At 40.0% G+C, this 15,299-nt stretch overlaps 1 protein-coding gene across 6 annotated transcripts in view; it reads left to right on the top strand.

Moving 5' to 3' along the window:
* The window catches only part of FAM222B (family with sequence similarity 222 member B), a 59,314-nt gene that overhangs the window by 24,372 nt on the left and 19,643 nt on the right, over window positions 1-15,299 (top strand). The gene's annotated exons all lie outside the window — the stretch shown is intronic.

Raw genomic sequence — 15,299 nt, 5'->3', positions numbered from 1 at the left:
TTACGTTTTGAGTTCCTTGGCTTCTACAGCTTACGGATCCCTTCTTCCTGAAGGACAGTTCATCTTTGGCCAAAATCAGGAACCTCTTTATCGGTTTTTAACAGAGAGGAGAGATACCAGTTGAAGAGGTAAAACTCAAAATTTATGATGGCAACAAAGGATGTGTGTGTGTGTTGTGTGTTTTCAGTGGCATTGTTCATGGTAAACTTGCTTTAACTGGGCGTTTTCACCAAAAGTGTTTGGACCAGATTTATCCAAATGTTGATTAGAAAAGAGCTAGAATGCCTGAAGGGATGAATGCCATTTTTTGGGCAGCACTTTGGTAAATATTAATTGAAATGTTGAGAGTTCATTCTTGTAATCCGGGTTCAGTTTCCAGAAATTGTTCTAACTGGAGTTCAGTTTTGAAGATAGAATTGGTATGCTGGAGCTCTTTTAGTTTTAAGATGGATTAATGTTTCTTCTTTGCATTGGTTTATTTTTATCTCTAATCAATAAGGAACAGTTTGGGGTAAAAGCAAATATGATAGAGAATAGGGATGATGGGATAGGAAATCGGTTCAATTGTGGAAACTTACTAGGGATCAGGAAACTTATTATAGTTTTTTTTTTTTTTTTAATCTGAAGCAGCCTTAATACAGAGTTGTGCAAAAAAAGTAGATTCATAGTAAACCTTTGTTAGATTTTGGGTTTTTAGTTTATTACCCATTTATCCCTTAAGACTCCATGAATCATATTTAAATTGAAAGGCAAAGAGAATACCCCAGATGTTGTCTTACCCAACTTGTTACTGAGAATGAACTGTTAAAAATCACTTTGAAGCTTTGGCAGCTAGCTATTGTATAAAACAAAGTGCACTTTGATGTCTAAACTATATGGTAACCTGAGAAAGTGACAAAATCCACTTGGAGGCCATGTTAAAGCATATACCACCACTTCAACTTGCTTCTACTAATAACCTCCTATTTGATATCTAGGTGTTATTTTTTGTCTACTCATGAGTGAGCAGCTAATACAGCTTTATAAAGTTACATTACACTTGGCTCACTTAATGTTTTTATATTTCTATTTTCTTGACAGATTTGTGTAATCTATATTTTGCACGGTGCAGTGATTTCCCCAAAGAATTTTCCCCAGGAGACAAAAGGCTATGTATAGAACTAATGATAGGTGTGTATCTATACTGATCTCTAGGTATCATTTAAGGAGGATGGAAGTTCAGATTTGGTCATTTGCGAGGAAACAATTATATGAAGCTGTGATATACCATAATCTCTTAAGTTAAGGGGACATGGTGCTGTTGAGGTTCAGTTCGCTGATTTTTCTTTAGCGATCTGTTTTTATCCTGCTTATTTCTGTGAGTCACAGCTTAGGGTGTGTTTTTTCTTTTTTAAGAGGGCCCTATGGTCTCTCTAAAGGGAGACTCAAGCCCAATCCCCCATTCACATCTGAAGTATAAAGTGATCCCCTTGAGAAGGTGAAGGAAAACATTGGACCCTTGGCGTTGTTTGATTCTCATGATAATCAGCTTGAGTGTTGTCAGGTTTGAAACTAGGAAAGACTTGCTCAAGGTGAGAAAATACTAGAGGCAAAAAGACCTAGGAATGCTGCAGTGTGGGAGACTTATTTAGAGACAATGAATGCATTCATATGGAGATGTGACTGGTGGTAGTTTTTCGCTATTCAGCTTTGTCAGTCAGGTGTCTGAGACAATATTTTGTGTGTGTTTAAGCACAACCCCCTCCTCCAAGGGTTGACTTTGCAAGCTGAGTCTTTTAAGGAAGTTGTTTGCTGTCTGAATCCAGAGGGTAGAGGACTTGGTGGAGTCTGTTATCTGTTTATGGCTTAGATAAGGACACGGAATTGATTGCTGGTGAGTTACTGAACTCTTCCTAATGAATGGTTGCTAGGCAAAGTGCATCTCAATCAGTTTAATCCTTCATAGTTTACAGGTCTGCTCTTGGTGAGGGCCAGAGCTGTCTTTCTAATGGTACTGCCCTTCAAGAATCCTGTTGGATGTGCATACATGTCACTCAGTGGTTGAAGAAAAACAAAAAGACTAGAAAAACTAATGTGTTTCATTTCATCCATCTAAAATAACAGCTTTTGGTAACCGGGGTCAGCATTGTCATTAACTTCTCTCCTGGATCAAGTGGTGGGGTGGGGTTGCTCTCCAGTGTTAAGATAACCACTGTTTGATTATCTTTGGGTTTGTAACTAGTAAGGCAGGGAGCTAATACATTCATTTTGGAAACAGGCCAGTGATAACACTGCCCTTGGGCCTGGATGGATGGAAAAATAGGACAGAGTAAACAATTGAGGGCATAAATAATGAATCTTCCAACTGAGCCCTGGGAGAATGAAGGAGATTATCCTCAGAGCTGTTCAATCTGGCGGTGAAAGGGGAAGAGTCCACTGAATTAATTACCCTGACTGTGTTTGATACTGTGCTTATTATGGGATTGTTAGAGCCATTCAAAATAGAGTTGCCTTTTAGATATAAACTATTAATCCATCTTTTTGTTTTTGCTTTGTTTTTTTAAGCCAAACACCCAAATAGCTCATCTGTTTTCTTAGAATCCAGGCCTTTGCTCCCTCCCCCAACTTTGTCCTCTGTGTTAGCATTCTGTGAATAATGGACAGTCCTTTTGTTTGGCCATATCTTAGAATTTTGCTTAATTAGTGATTTCATTATCTGTAAATGTATATAGTAATAGAAGAGAGAAGCTGAGCCTGGCTAAAAGGAATTAGGAATTATTTGGTACCTTGAGTACATATTATACTTTGAAATTAAATGTGGGATTGTAGCGAATAATTACATAACAACTCATAAAAGGTTAAGACAAGAGTTCCTTCAGCCCAAGAATCCTTTCCAGTATTAACATAAATATTTTTACTTTTGGATTAGTTTTCATCCAGTGAATTTAAGTAAGCAGTCTCTTAGTGGTCTCAGCATTTCTCTGAGGTTGGGAAAACTAATGCCTCAAGAATGTCTAAATAACTTAGAAAGTGATTTAGTAGTGAAGCCAGACCCAAAGCCAAGGTCTCTGAATTCTTCCCTGCTCTGAATTTCTAGTATGTTTGGTTCTCTTCTTAAAGAACTCCTTCCAGGGTCCCTGTTTGAAATGATTGAAAGTTTCCTATCTCTGCCCTGAGAAGCTGTTTTTAATTTCTGTTGTTGTGAAGAGAATCCAAAGACCCAAGATGCCATTATCAGTCAAGAGAAGGAGGAATGTTCAAGATGAGATGCTGGAAGAGTGATAGAGGTAAAAAGGAAAGGCCAGATTGAAGTTTTATTATATTTTGTCCTGATGGATGGGTGGGGAGAGGGAGCGGGGATCATCATACTGGCTCATTAGATCAAGTTTAGTCATAGACTGAGATTGTTTCATGTAAGCCTAGCTGGAAAGGGCAGGAGGCACCTTTACCAATATACAGGGAGAACTCTAATAGTTACGGATTCATTCTTGATCAGAGAAAACAGTCAGTTCTTGATTATTCATGCAGAAAAGCAAACAGGCAAAGTATAGACAAGTCCAAAGATATTCGTAGGCCATATTTTTAAGCAATAGCTTTAACTTCCTCTGCTTCTTAACTGCAGTTTTCCAGCTGAACAAACTGATTATGTTTGTCTGATCATTCAAGAGCCAAGTAGGTGAGGTTGCCACCAGCTTGGTTTAGCTCAGTTTTGTCTCCTTGAGATGGTTTGTTTTAATATTTTAAGACTTGACCATTGTTATAGGACCTAATTATACCAAGGTCCTATGGAGAACTGAGATTTTCTAGATAAATCGTAGATAAACTAACCCTCGACACTGGCATGTTTCCTTTGTTGGTGTCTTCTTGTCCCACAGATATGCAAATTGTTCGTCCTATATGGACAGGCTGTAGGTAGTCAATTCAAAGAAGAACTATTACCAAAGTAAACCCCTCTTCTAACACTGGGATCTGTGGATTCCCCTGATCGGAGCTGTTGGCTAAAATCCATGTACACATTGGGTTGTAATCAAAGAAGTACTATAAATTATAAATTCAAAACTGAGGATTGCTTTAAGTGCTGTTTGGTTGGAAAATGTCTCCCCTCAACTCCTACCCCTTGCTTTTGTTGTTGTTGAAGATCAGTTGAATATTCCAGTAGATTTAAAAGGCAAGGTTTCATAACCAATCGCTACTTCTTGGCACTCAGCAAAGTGGTTTTGAGGATCAGTTGCTGATCTGAGAGAAAATCAGATTTTATGCCACTTGCAGAATTGGAGTGATTTACTCAGCATCGGTGTTGCTTCATAGGAGAATCATAAGCAATTATTGAAAGTGAAAGTGAAGTCGCTCAGTCATGTCTGACTCTTTGCGACCCTATGGACTGTAGCCTACCAGGCTCCTCCATCCATGGGATTTTCCAGGCAATAGTACTGGAGTGGATTGCCATTTTCTTCTCCAGGGGATCTTCCTGACCCAGGGATTGAACCCAGGTCTCCCGCATTGTAGACAGATGCTTTACTGTCTGAGCCACCAGGGAAGTCCATAATTATTAGCAATTATTAGTCACAACTTAATTTTTTTTCCCTCCCAAAAGTTATAGTACCTCTACCATTAGCATTTCGTTTATCAGTTACAATGTAAAGCGTAGGACTTAATCTGTTTTAAAAGGAAAGGGTATCAAGACTGTGAGAAGTTGAAGGCAGCTCATCCCAGGTCACAGTGTATCAGTGGGAAAGGCCCTTTACCTGGGTTCCTGAATGGGCCTTCTGGATCACCCAGCAATGCAGCTGAAAGCAGTTTTACTATTATGAATACATTAGTTTTGTAGCTGTGATGGCACTGGTTTGGCTTTTGCTTATCTTATGCTCCTAGAACCTCTTGCATTCAGCAGAAAGTGGGACCGGTGGATTAATGATGACTCTGTATCTTGGTTTTGACCTGTCCTGGCAGGTGTTAGTGTGCATTCACTAAAGTCCTTTACTGAGGATTTTAGTAGTTAGGCTTCATTCAGTCCTTGTGAGGTATGTTATGATTGGAGTATGATACTGTGTTAGGATATTTCCCCAGAGAGATGAAAGGAACCTTTCCTTTTAAGAGAAGTGCTTTGCCTATTTCCACAGTCTGTGGGACAGTTAAGTTGGAACAAGTTGCTTTTCCAACAAGCTATGTATTTTAATTTTGGTTTCTTCTCCAAGCTGAACAAATGTCCCAACTGAAAACTGTTGTTTTACCGTTCATAGTATGTTCTGGGGAGACTCCTTAGTGCACCTAGAAATGAGAGGCTGATGCCACTCCAGGCTGCACACCAATTTTGTAGCTCTTTAAAATTATGTTTGTTCCAACTCCCTCCTTCCTCCTGTGTATCCCACCTGCTCATCTTTCAGCTCCCGGCCACTAGTTAAAAAAGTATCAAGTTGCCCAGGAAGTTATTTCATTTCCCTGTAAGATGTTATGGAAAACCTAATGAACTTTTTGGCCAACGCTGTACCTACCATTGCTCACGCAGGGAAATGCTAGTCTTTACTAAAGTTATTGCACCCAGCAGCAGTCTTTCTATGTGTGTGCACAGTGGTGGGCTTTGGGCCTCCATTACTTTCTTACATTATTTATTGAAGAATATTTCAGCATTACAGAAACAAAATTTTATTCTTCAAAACAAGTTGATACATTGCTTTTTATTAAATGTACAAGTGCCTAAGAGTTAAACTTGAGAGGGGGGAAAAAACTATTTTAGTTATAGTTTAATTGCTAAAAAAAAAATCTCTTAGGTAATTAAAAGCTGCCTTGTGCTGAAACTAGCAGGTAAAAAGCATGGTAGGAACTGTAGTTCTTCAGTGAGGACCACACGCTGCATGTGCTAAAGTTGCTGCCCCATCCAGTCCCCCTCATCCCCTTACACTGCTTCATTTGTTTTTTTCATAGCATTTCTCACCTTCTAATAGTCTATGTCCCTTACCTATTTATTGTTTGTCTGATCCTCCCACTTGACGTCATGTACAAAGGGAAGCATCATGAAGACAGGAGTTTTTGTTTGTTTTGTTTATTGCTGAGTCCCTAGCTTCTGGAGCAGTGCCTTGCTACATAGTAGGTGCTCAAGAAATATTGGTATGAAATAATTAGAGGAGGTAATCTTTAATAGAATAGATATCTAGGGATTAGAATTGGAATGATGAGAAGAGAATATTATGTTCCTGGAGCTAGTATTAAATTAGGGATCGGATTACTTAACTACTTTAAGGGAAATAACATTTGTGAACAAACTCAAGGATTGAGTTTTAATAATTGGGATTAATTGAGTTTTAATAATTAGGGTTAGTTACCCTAGATTAGAGAAATGATAGACATTTTATAGTATGTAAATATGAAGGAACATTGAATGAAGATAGATGACTAACTCTTACTCATCTTGAGGAGAGCAGAGAAATAGGCTGAAACTTCTGAACAACAAAAATAAAACATGCAGAAGAATTTACTGATTCTAAGGATAAACATTGGAATAGGTAACCAAAGAAGGATGGTTTCTCAGAATGGACTTTTCAGCACTGGTACCATGTTGGAGGCAATGGTGAGACTGGAAAAGAGCACAGAGCCAGGAGTGAGAAAATGTGGTTGTATCCAGGCACTTACTAGCTTTCCCTAGTTTATCTGTGAAAATGGCACTAATGATTCCTGCCCAGTCGATCTCATAGGGCATTTGAGCAACTCAAGTGAGAGAATCAGTATGAAAGCACTTGGAAAATTGTATACCTCTCTACAAACATAAGCGATTGTTAATGATTTTACGGAATCGTCCCCGTAAGTGGTTTAGATTCTTGGAATCTGAAAGTTGGACTTAGTGGTCATCTAGTTCAGATTTTTAGCTACTGAAAATAACTCTTTTTCTGTCACTCTTAATGAATGGGTCCTTGGTTTTGCTTCAGCGTTTCTAGTGCTGTGCCACTGTTGAACAAGCTCAGGTTATTGTTTATGTTCATCTGAAATTGCCTATCTTCAGGCTTTAATCTGTTAGCCTAGCTTTGGTCTTTGGAGCTCAGAGATAAAGCTGCTCCCTCATTCGCATGACAGCTCTCCTGTGACACCTTTATTTGAAATCTTCATCGTTTCTCACCTCGAAATCACTGTAGCCACTCAACTGACTTGTGCCATCTCCCATTTGTCTTTCACACTTGCAGAAGATTTATTTAAAATAGACATCTGATCATGTTACTCTCTTTAAAACCTGTTCCTATCTCCCTTGGTTTCAGGATAAAGTCTGACATTAGCTAATAATAGTTACAACTACCATCATTGAGCACTTTATAAATACAATCTCATTTAATCATTATAGTTACTCTATATGATGTCAGGGCTGCTTTTCTGCTAATTTACTTTTAATCTGCTCTTCTCTCCCTCTAGTATGAAATATAAGGTTCTTCATAATTTAGCACATCAGACTCATCTCCAAGTTCAGCTCATACACCCAGCACTGCCCTCCTCACCCCAGACTACTTGTGGTTCCCCAAACAAGTTGTTTAGTTTTACAGCTGCATGTCTTTCGTTATGCTGGTTTTCTCTGCCTAGAGTAGCCTAACTGTCTCAATCCAGCAAATTCTTGCTCAGCCTTCAATGACCCATATTGTTTTCTCCCATCTTTATAATTGTTTCCTGGAGGTATTTTTTAAAATAATTTTTGTTGTGAAACAATTCTGATTTCCTTCCTCCCTTCATTCCTGCTTGCCTGTCTTCCTTCCTTTCTTGAGGTATAGTTGTTCATACAATGTTATGTTAGTTTCAGGTGTCCAACAATGATTTAAAATATATATATATATATTTATTTGACTGCACTGGGTCTTAGTTGCGGCATGTGGGATCTCGTTCTCTAACCGAGGATCGCACCTGGGCCCTCTCTCGCATTGGGAGCAAGGAATCTTAGCCATTGGACTTCCAGGAAAGTCCCCCAACATAATGATTTGATATTTGTATACATTGTAAAATGATCACATTAGTCACATATCTCATCAGGGATTTTGTCTGCCATATTTGTATTCCTAATACATAGTACTACTATTGCCGTAGTACTTGGTACATCATAGGTGCCTGGTGAACAAATGAATGAATGAATGAATGACATTCCTAGTAAGTGTTCTTCTGTTGGGTTAAACTCTTATGTCACTTTACTGTCCATATTACAGTTTCTAGGTCCCTCTCTTACATCCTAGCCAAGCTATTCTTAGGCTTTTCATATTTCACATCAGAAAATGTTGTATTTTGATGACTAGAGGAAGTAAACTGCAACCTTCCAAAATAACTTCTATTGAAAAGTGTACCAAAGGGACGGGTGGTCCAGCTGCTTCCTTAGGGAAGGTTCTCATTGCATTAATTTCTCTATAAGCAGACAGCACTTGGTACTTGTTTTTCTCTTTTACCTTCTGTCACCTCAGGAGGTTACTGCCTTCTGCCCACTTTACAGATCATTGTAGATACAAAGACCACAGGTTTCTCCTTCTGTTATAAGTGGCTACCTAAGACTGCATAATACCCCTAGGAGTCTTAGTCCCTTGGGCTGTAGACAGAATTGAAAGGCAGAAGGCCTTATAGTAATTCCAGGGAAAAGGGCACAGTTCTTGTCCAGAATTGAAGGCAGGAAGAGTTGGGCAGCAGGAATCTATCAGCTGCAGAGTTCATTCAGAAGCAATTTAATCTTTGCTGTTGAAGTAGATCAGCAATGCCATTTGCCTGTCTAAAAATGAGATTACCCAAGGATTCTCTTACAAGAAGATAAATTATTTGTGTAGCAGCAGCTCCTGGCCTTGCATAGTGTCTCTTTGTCTTACTACCACATGCTAGTGGTACAGGGAGCATCTCATGTATGGTGCTGGGGTGTGGAGACCAGGGCACAGTGCTTTACTTAGTGCATCTGGGAGAAATTTAACAGTTCTTAGCAACTCTCAGCCTAATGGGCTTGGTTATTGTTAAAATCCATCTTTATCAAAGGAAGCATTGGTTAATGATTTTTCTCTTGGCCTAACATGCCTGGGCATTAGCTGGAATTGCCTCGTGATTTGGAGTGGGGAAGCCATGAGAGCAATTTCTTGTTTGTCCACAAATTAGCATTAGCAGTTTCATTTGCAGATTGAAGGAGCAGGAGGAGTGGGCCCTTCGCCAGTTGCAGCTTCCCTCTGACTAGGGCGTTAGTTCAATTATGTCCAATTAACTTTTATTGCAGATAGTGGTGATAATTACTTGCAAGTCAGTTTTTTGGCTGCAGTTATCCTAAGGCTGAAGTATGAACTTAATGGATTTTAATAACCAGAGTGACACATTTCTCCCCCCCACCCCCCCGCCCCGCCATCCCCCACTGCAGTTAGTTCTTTTTCCAGACTTCTCTTAAAGAGGAGGTCAAAGCATTGTAAAAATCCATCTCAGAATTACAGCATACTGTCCTTTTGAAGAGCTGTGTAGGATCATATTTTAAAAGAATCTATTAGGAACAGCCTTAATGGCTTTTTATATTCTGAGATCATACCCTTGAGTTCATTGCTGCTTGTCCTGGGAGAATAGACTGAGATGGAACTAAATGTCATTCATAGCAGTATGTGCTTGTTGTAAGATTACTGTAATTGGCAAGGTGCATTTTAGTCCTTTGCTTGCATTGGAAATTCTCTTCAGAGTGCAAAAGAAAACTTTTGAGCGCTTTTAAAATCAGTAGGACACTGAGGATATGCTTCTTAATAAGCTCTATAGGAATTTCAGTTTGTGATTTTAATAGAAAGTTACATAATATATTTGGAAACAATCCTTGCTATGTAGAAAAAGAGGGAAGAAACAAAAGAAAATAGTTTTTCTCTAAAGATGGTGAAGTTCCTTTGCTGTTTCCTTTTCTCTATTGCTGTTTGATGATTACCATGAATATGCTTGTAAGCAAAATTTTCTCTTTAACATGAGAAGACAGAAGCTGATTCCAGCTCAGGTTGTTCCCAGGTCTCCAGGTGACTTGCTGCGGCTTTCATTTTGGATGTCGTTCACCTTAGTGTCCTGTTTTGCTAGGCTCTCTTCCCAAGGGCCCATCAGTCGCCTTAGGTGTAGTCATGGATGTGGCTGCATAAAAGTTTTGTTGAGGATAAATTGCCAAGGAGTGCATTTTAAGAATCTGCTTTTGTTAATGTAAGGGAAGGGCAATTCCCTGGCAGCCCAGTGGTAGGACTCTGCACTTTCACTGCCATGGGTCTAGGTTCAACCCTTGATGGGGAACTAAGATCCCATAAGCCTCGTGGCCAGAAAAAAAATGAGGGAGGAAAGTTCATGGCTGCTTGGAGACAGGCTGTAATATAGTTGTTCTCCAAAACTTCCATAATCACCCTAAATAAGAAAGAAGAGGAAAGGATGAATGATAAACATCATCTTTGTACTGCTTCAAAGCTCTTCATTGATTGTTACTGAAAACCTTTCTGCTGTAGAATATCTAAGGCTCTGCCTGCCAGCTGCCATTGGTGTGAAAGTGGAGAAGCTGGTAATAGTTGCTACATTTCAAAAAGTCTGGAGATAAAGCTTATGATGTTATTCGAAACTTTTTATATAGTGGGAGGAAAGAGTGTAAAAACCGTGTTCCACTCCAGAAGGTTTGAGAAGGTTTTGCATTGGAGCATAGGGGAGTTACATGTGTTTAGAAAGAAAGGCCTTCAAAAAACTCTTATTAAAACATGAGCTTGGTGGGGATGTTAGCGAATGCCAGGCCTGAAGAAAGGAGGATCATTAATAGTGCCTCCTTCAGGATAAGACATTTCTTTTGGAATCTTTCTAAAGGTGAAATTCTCCATCTTCAGGGTAGGAGAGTTGCGTGAATGCCACTTAGGGGAAGGACTGCCAGAACAGAGTTGAGGCTGGGAGAGAGTTGTAAGTGCAGACACAGGAGAAAGTATTATTCAGATAAATACTGAAAAGAAATTAGAAGTTAGAAGTAAGAGGCAGAAAGATACATACAGGAAACCTATTCCAGATGGCAAGAACCCCAGCGTCAGTACTCACCAATTCAGAGTTGAGTCACCTGCATTAAAACACAATGAGAATGGTTTCCACAGACCATGCTCTTCAACTCTTCTTTTTGATCTCTTACCCTCCTCCAGATTTCAGCACTGCTATCTTGGTTATTTTTGGTGTGTTTGTTTGTTTTAACAATTTTAATTAAAAAATTCAGAAACAATCTCAAATTTATAGAAAAGTTGCAAGTACAGTACAAAGAGTATTTTTCTTCCTTGAATCATTTGAGAGTAAGTTGCTCACTTGATTCTCCATCATCCCTGAATACGTTAGTTTTTGCAAAGAATATTCTCCAACATTATCACAATGCAACCATCAAAAGCAGGAAGTTAATGGTGACAACATTATCATCATATAATTCTCAGCACCCCCCTCAAATGTTCCTAGTTGTACCGGTAATGCTCTTTATTACAAAAAAGATCATACCTTGCATTTAGTTCTTTTTGGTCTCCTTCAATCTGGAACAGTTTCTCAGGCCTCCTTTGACATTCATGACTTTGACAACTGTCAGCAGTTGTTTTGTAGAAAGTCCTTAGTTTGAGGCTGTTTAATGGTTCCTCATGTTTAATTTAGGTTGTAGATCTTCAATAGGAATATCACAGGAATGATGCTGTGTTCTTCATTGCATACTTTTCAGAAATGCAGAGTTTTTATTTGTCTCATTACTGAGAGTGTTTGATCACTTGATTAAGCTGGTTCCTTATAGGCATTTCCAGTGTAAAGTTGCTCTTCCCTTTGTAATTAATATTTTGGGAGGAGACAATTCAAAACTATGCAAACATCATTTTCCTTTTAAGCCTTTCAGTTTACTAGTTTATTTACATTAGTATGGGCTCATGATTTCCTATGTTAGTCAACTTATTACAGCTCATTTGGTAAAGAATCCGCCTGCAATGCAGGAGACCTGGGTTCGATCCCTAGGTTGGGAAGATATCCTGGAGAAGGAACAGCTACCCACTCCAGTATTCTGGCCTGGAGAATTCCATGGACTCAGTCCATGGGGTCACAAAGAGTTGGACACAACTGAGTGACTTTCACTTTGATTACATTTTATTAAATTTAGCCTATCTTTATTTGTTTTGATATTCAGATTATCTCAGATTTTGCCAGTAAATCAAGAAAAAAAATTTAACAGAAAGGTGCCTAAGTGATTTACTGTCTTTTTATTGCAAAGGGTTGGTTGGCACTAACCCAGACTAACATCTTATGAACAGTGGTAGAAAACAGAAGTCTCTAATTACTCTGTTCCTAGTATATGCCTCCTTCACTCAGTGCATCCCCTCTGTGTTCCCTCTGATTTCTGCTGTGTAAACTTCTCTTTCTGGAGTTTCCCTCACCAGTTGAGCATCCTCTCACTTCTGTCGTCTTTGACATGTCACTGTTACTCTTTGAGCACTTCCTTTCCTGCGCTGTAATATGTACCAGACTCATCTAGTATTTTCTCTGCCTCAGCCATTTCTCCAAAGGCCTTTGTTCCTGTTAGTGGAGAATTTAGTAATTAGAAGCCAAGATCTGAGCAGACCCTGTTGGGGCTCATTGCTATTGAATGAGAGGTAGTCACTGCATCCGCCCCTGCTGGGGGGCCCCTCACACCACTTGAGGTCTGGCTCCCCACATCAGGGCTCACCACCTGCATCTTTGTGGATACTTTCCTCACTCTGCACTCTGTTTGGGTACCTTCTGTTTCTTATCCAGTTGAAACGACCTGACAGAGGGAACTGGGTGAAAGTTGGTTAGGACACTTAATTGGTGAGGGAGACCTCAGAGCGAGAAGTTGACAGAGTAGAAATTAGGGCTTTAAATGGGTGTCCCGAGTGAAGGAGGCATGCACCAGGAGTAGAAGAGTTGAGAACTTGTGTTCTGCCCCTGTCGATAAGATGTTCATTTGGTAGTGCTAGCCATTTCTTGAAGGTATCTTTGAGATAAAGGAAGGCAGAGTTTGGATGTCCGTAAGATAAACCAGATATTTATATAATTTTTCCTGATTCACTCAATGCTAAAGTAATCTTGAGTTAAATTGTTCTGTTTGGGTGGGACTTGATATTTGGTATAAGACTTATTTGACCAGTTAGAACCAGTCACCCACTGACAAATAACAGTGCTGAATGATTATGGAATTTCTCAGGGCCAGTCTGCTAATGGGTTGATCTGTGAATGAGTTATGGTACCTTGTGTCCTTGAAAAATTTAAAGAGCTATTTTGTGAGTTTTTGTTTTGTTTCCCAGGCAGTTCCTGAAATGAGGAAGCCTCCTAAAGCTAAGTTCAGAATCTCATTTTTGTGAGTGTTTACTCTGGCTATTAAAAGTATTCTTCCAGCACAAATAGGGACTGTCTCTCTCTCCTTCCTTCTTCCTATGGCTGTAGCCAGTATTCTGAATTTTATTAGCTAGTTCTGAGAGTTTGCAGGGCGTGGGAGAAGGGGTTGCTCTTCTTCCTCAGTAAGCTGTCAGTTCTTAGGTCCTTTGGAGGTTTAACAGCCTTTCCTGCTTTCAGAGACACCTTGAGCCTCAGAAGCTTGGTAATTCCTTGGGTATGTGGAATAAAGCTTCAGGTGATACTGCTGCCGCTGCTGTTGTTGCTAAGTCACTTCAGTCGTGTCCAACTCTGCGCGACCCCGTAGTCGGCCGCCCACCGGGCTCCCCCATCCCTGGGATTCTCCAGGCAAGAACACTGGAGTGGGTTGCCATTTCCTTCTCCAATGTGTAAAAGTGAAAAGTGAAAGTGAAGTCGCTCAGTTGTGTCCAACTCTTTGCGGCCCCATGGAGGCTCAGTGAAATGGCAAGGTAAACTCTTTTGATTTTCACTAAGGCTGTAGAAACCCTCCCCCAAAGTTGTTATACATCAGAATTCCTCAAACTCTACTCAGGCTGGGGCAGAAGTGTAAGTTACTCAGTCGTGTCTGACTCTTTGGGACCCCAAGGGTCCCAAAGTGTATGGAATTCTCCAGGCCAGAATACGGGAGTGGGGGCAGAAGGAAGGACCTAAATGAACAGAACGATTTAGTATGTCAGTCATGCCTTGTTCTGTAACCTTAAAATCTGCCTGTTGCCACACTAACCCTGGATGGCAGCAGACTAGAGATACAGTGAAGGGCAGTATGTTTACTGTAAGCATTAACATTCCCTGCCTGCCCTGAACTTACCAGCCTTACTGAAACTCTACACTAGAAACCTAAGGCACATAAGCTCAAGGCATTGTGTACAGAGAACTGGTTCTAAGAAGTGACAGACCAAATGAATACCCAGTAGGTAGAGTAGATGCATAGCCGTGAGAAAGCGTGAGCTCCTTTTCCCCCTTGAACTCAGAACTCCTTAAAGAGCAGAGAGATGCTTCCTGTCAGAGACCTTGGTTGGCTCTGTGATGCCCAGCTTCCATCATAATGTGAGTGTCCAAAGTGGAAACCGACTTAGAAAAGGTATGAGTTGAGAGTACGTTCAGAGTTAGTCAGGGTTGACTTCTCCCATTCAGGAAAGAGCCTGAGAATAGGAGGGGAAGAGTTTCCTGAACAAGGGTAGCTTGAGAGCGAGAGGTAACTGTTGATCATTACTTGTAGTATTCTCTGGTACACTTTTCCTCAGTGTTCATGATAAAGCTTTCTCCTGGGAAAAAGTCTGAGCACTCAAACCTAAAGCTTTCCTTTGCCTTTATGTAGTTACTTTCCCAATGCATTCTTACGCTGGTTATAGTTGTTCCCCCAGTCCTTTTTTTTGGAAAGGAATTTTCACTGAAAGCCGTTTCCGAAGTGTTAGACTAGCCAAAGTCTAACAGTGTTACAGAGTGAAGAGCTGATCTGCGGCAGGTAGTTCCCCAAATCCATAGGAGAGTCAGTAATTACATTTACACTTAAAAGACAAAGCCCATGGCCTAGAATTGTATGTTTTTGTCGTATATAATAGTGTAGGAAGAGGGCTATGATAGGTGCTCAATAAATATTGGCTTGAGAGGCAGCTGTGGTATGGTGCAGCGTTTTCTGAACATCTTTGTACCCACAATGAAGACTGCATCCCAATGAATGCGCTCATAATTTAAATAACTGGGACACAGTCATGAAACAATAAGCATTCTTGACTGTTACTTTGTGGGTTTTTTTTTTTTTTTAAAGCTTGTGGATTAGAAAATATTTGTCTCATGGAATGAGCTGCAGGTCTGGGAGTTAAGACAGAGACTGTCATGTGAGGTTCACCATCCCAGCTGTGTGTCACCGGACAAGTTACCTAACCTTTTTGAACCTGGGTTTCCTAATCTGTGGAAAGGGAATGATACTTACTCCATCTGGATTAAAAGCTTGCTTTCAATTTCAAGTG

Source organism: Ovis canadensis, chromosome 11 (genome assembly GCF_042477335.2).
Source record: "Ovis canadensis isolate MfBH-ARS-UI-01 breed Bighorn chromosome 11, ARS-UI_OviCan_v2, whole genome shotgun sequence".
Lineage (NCBI taxonomy): Eukaryota > Metazoa > Chordata > Mammalia > Artiodactyla > Bovidae > Ovis > Ovis canadensis.
This window is presented reverse-complemented; position numbering and strand designations above follow the sequence as displayed.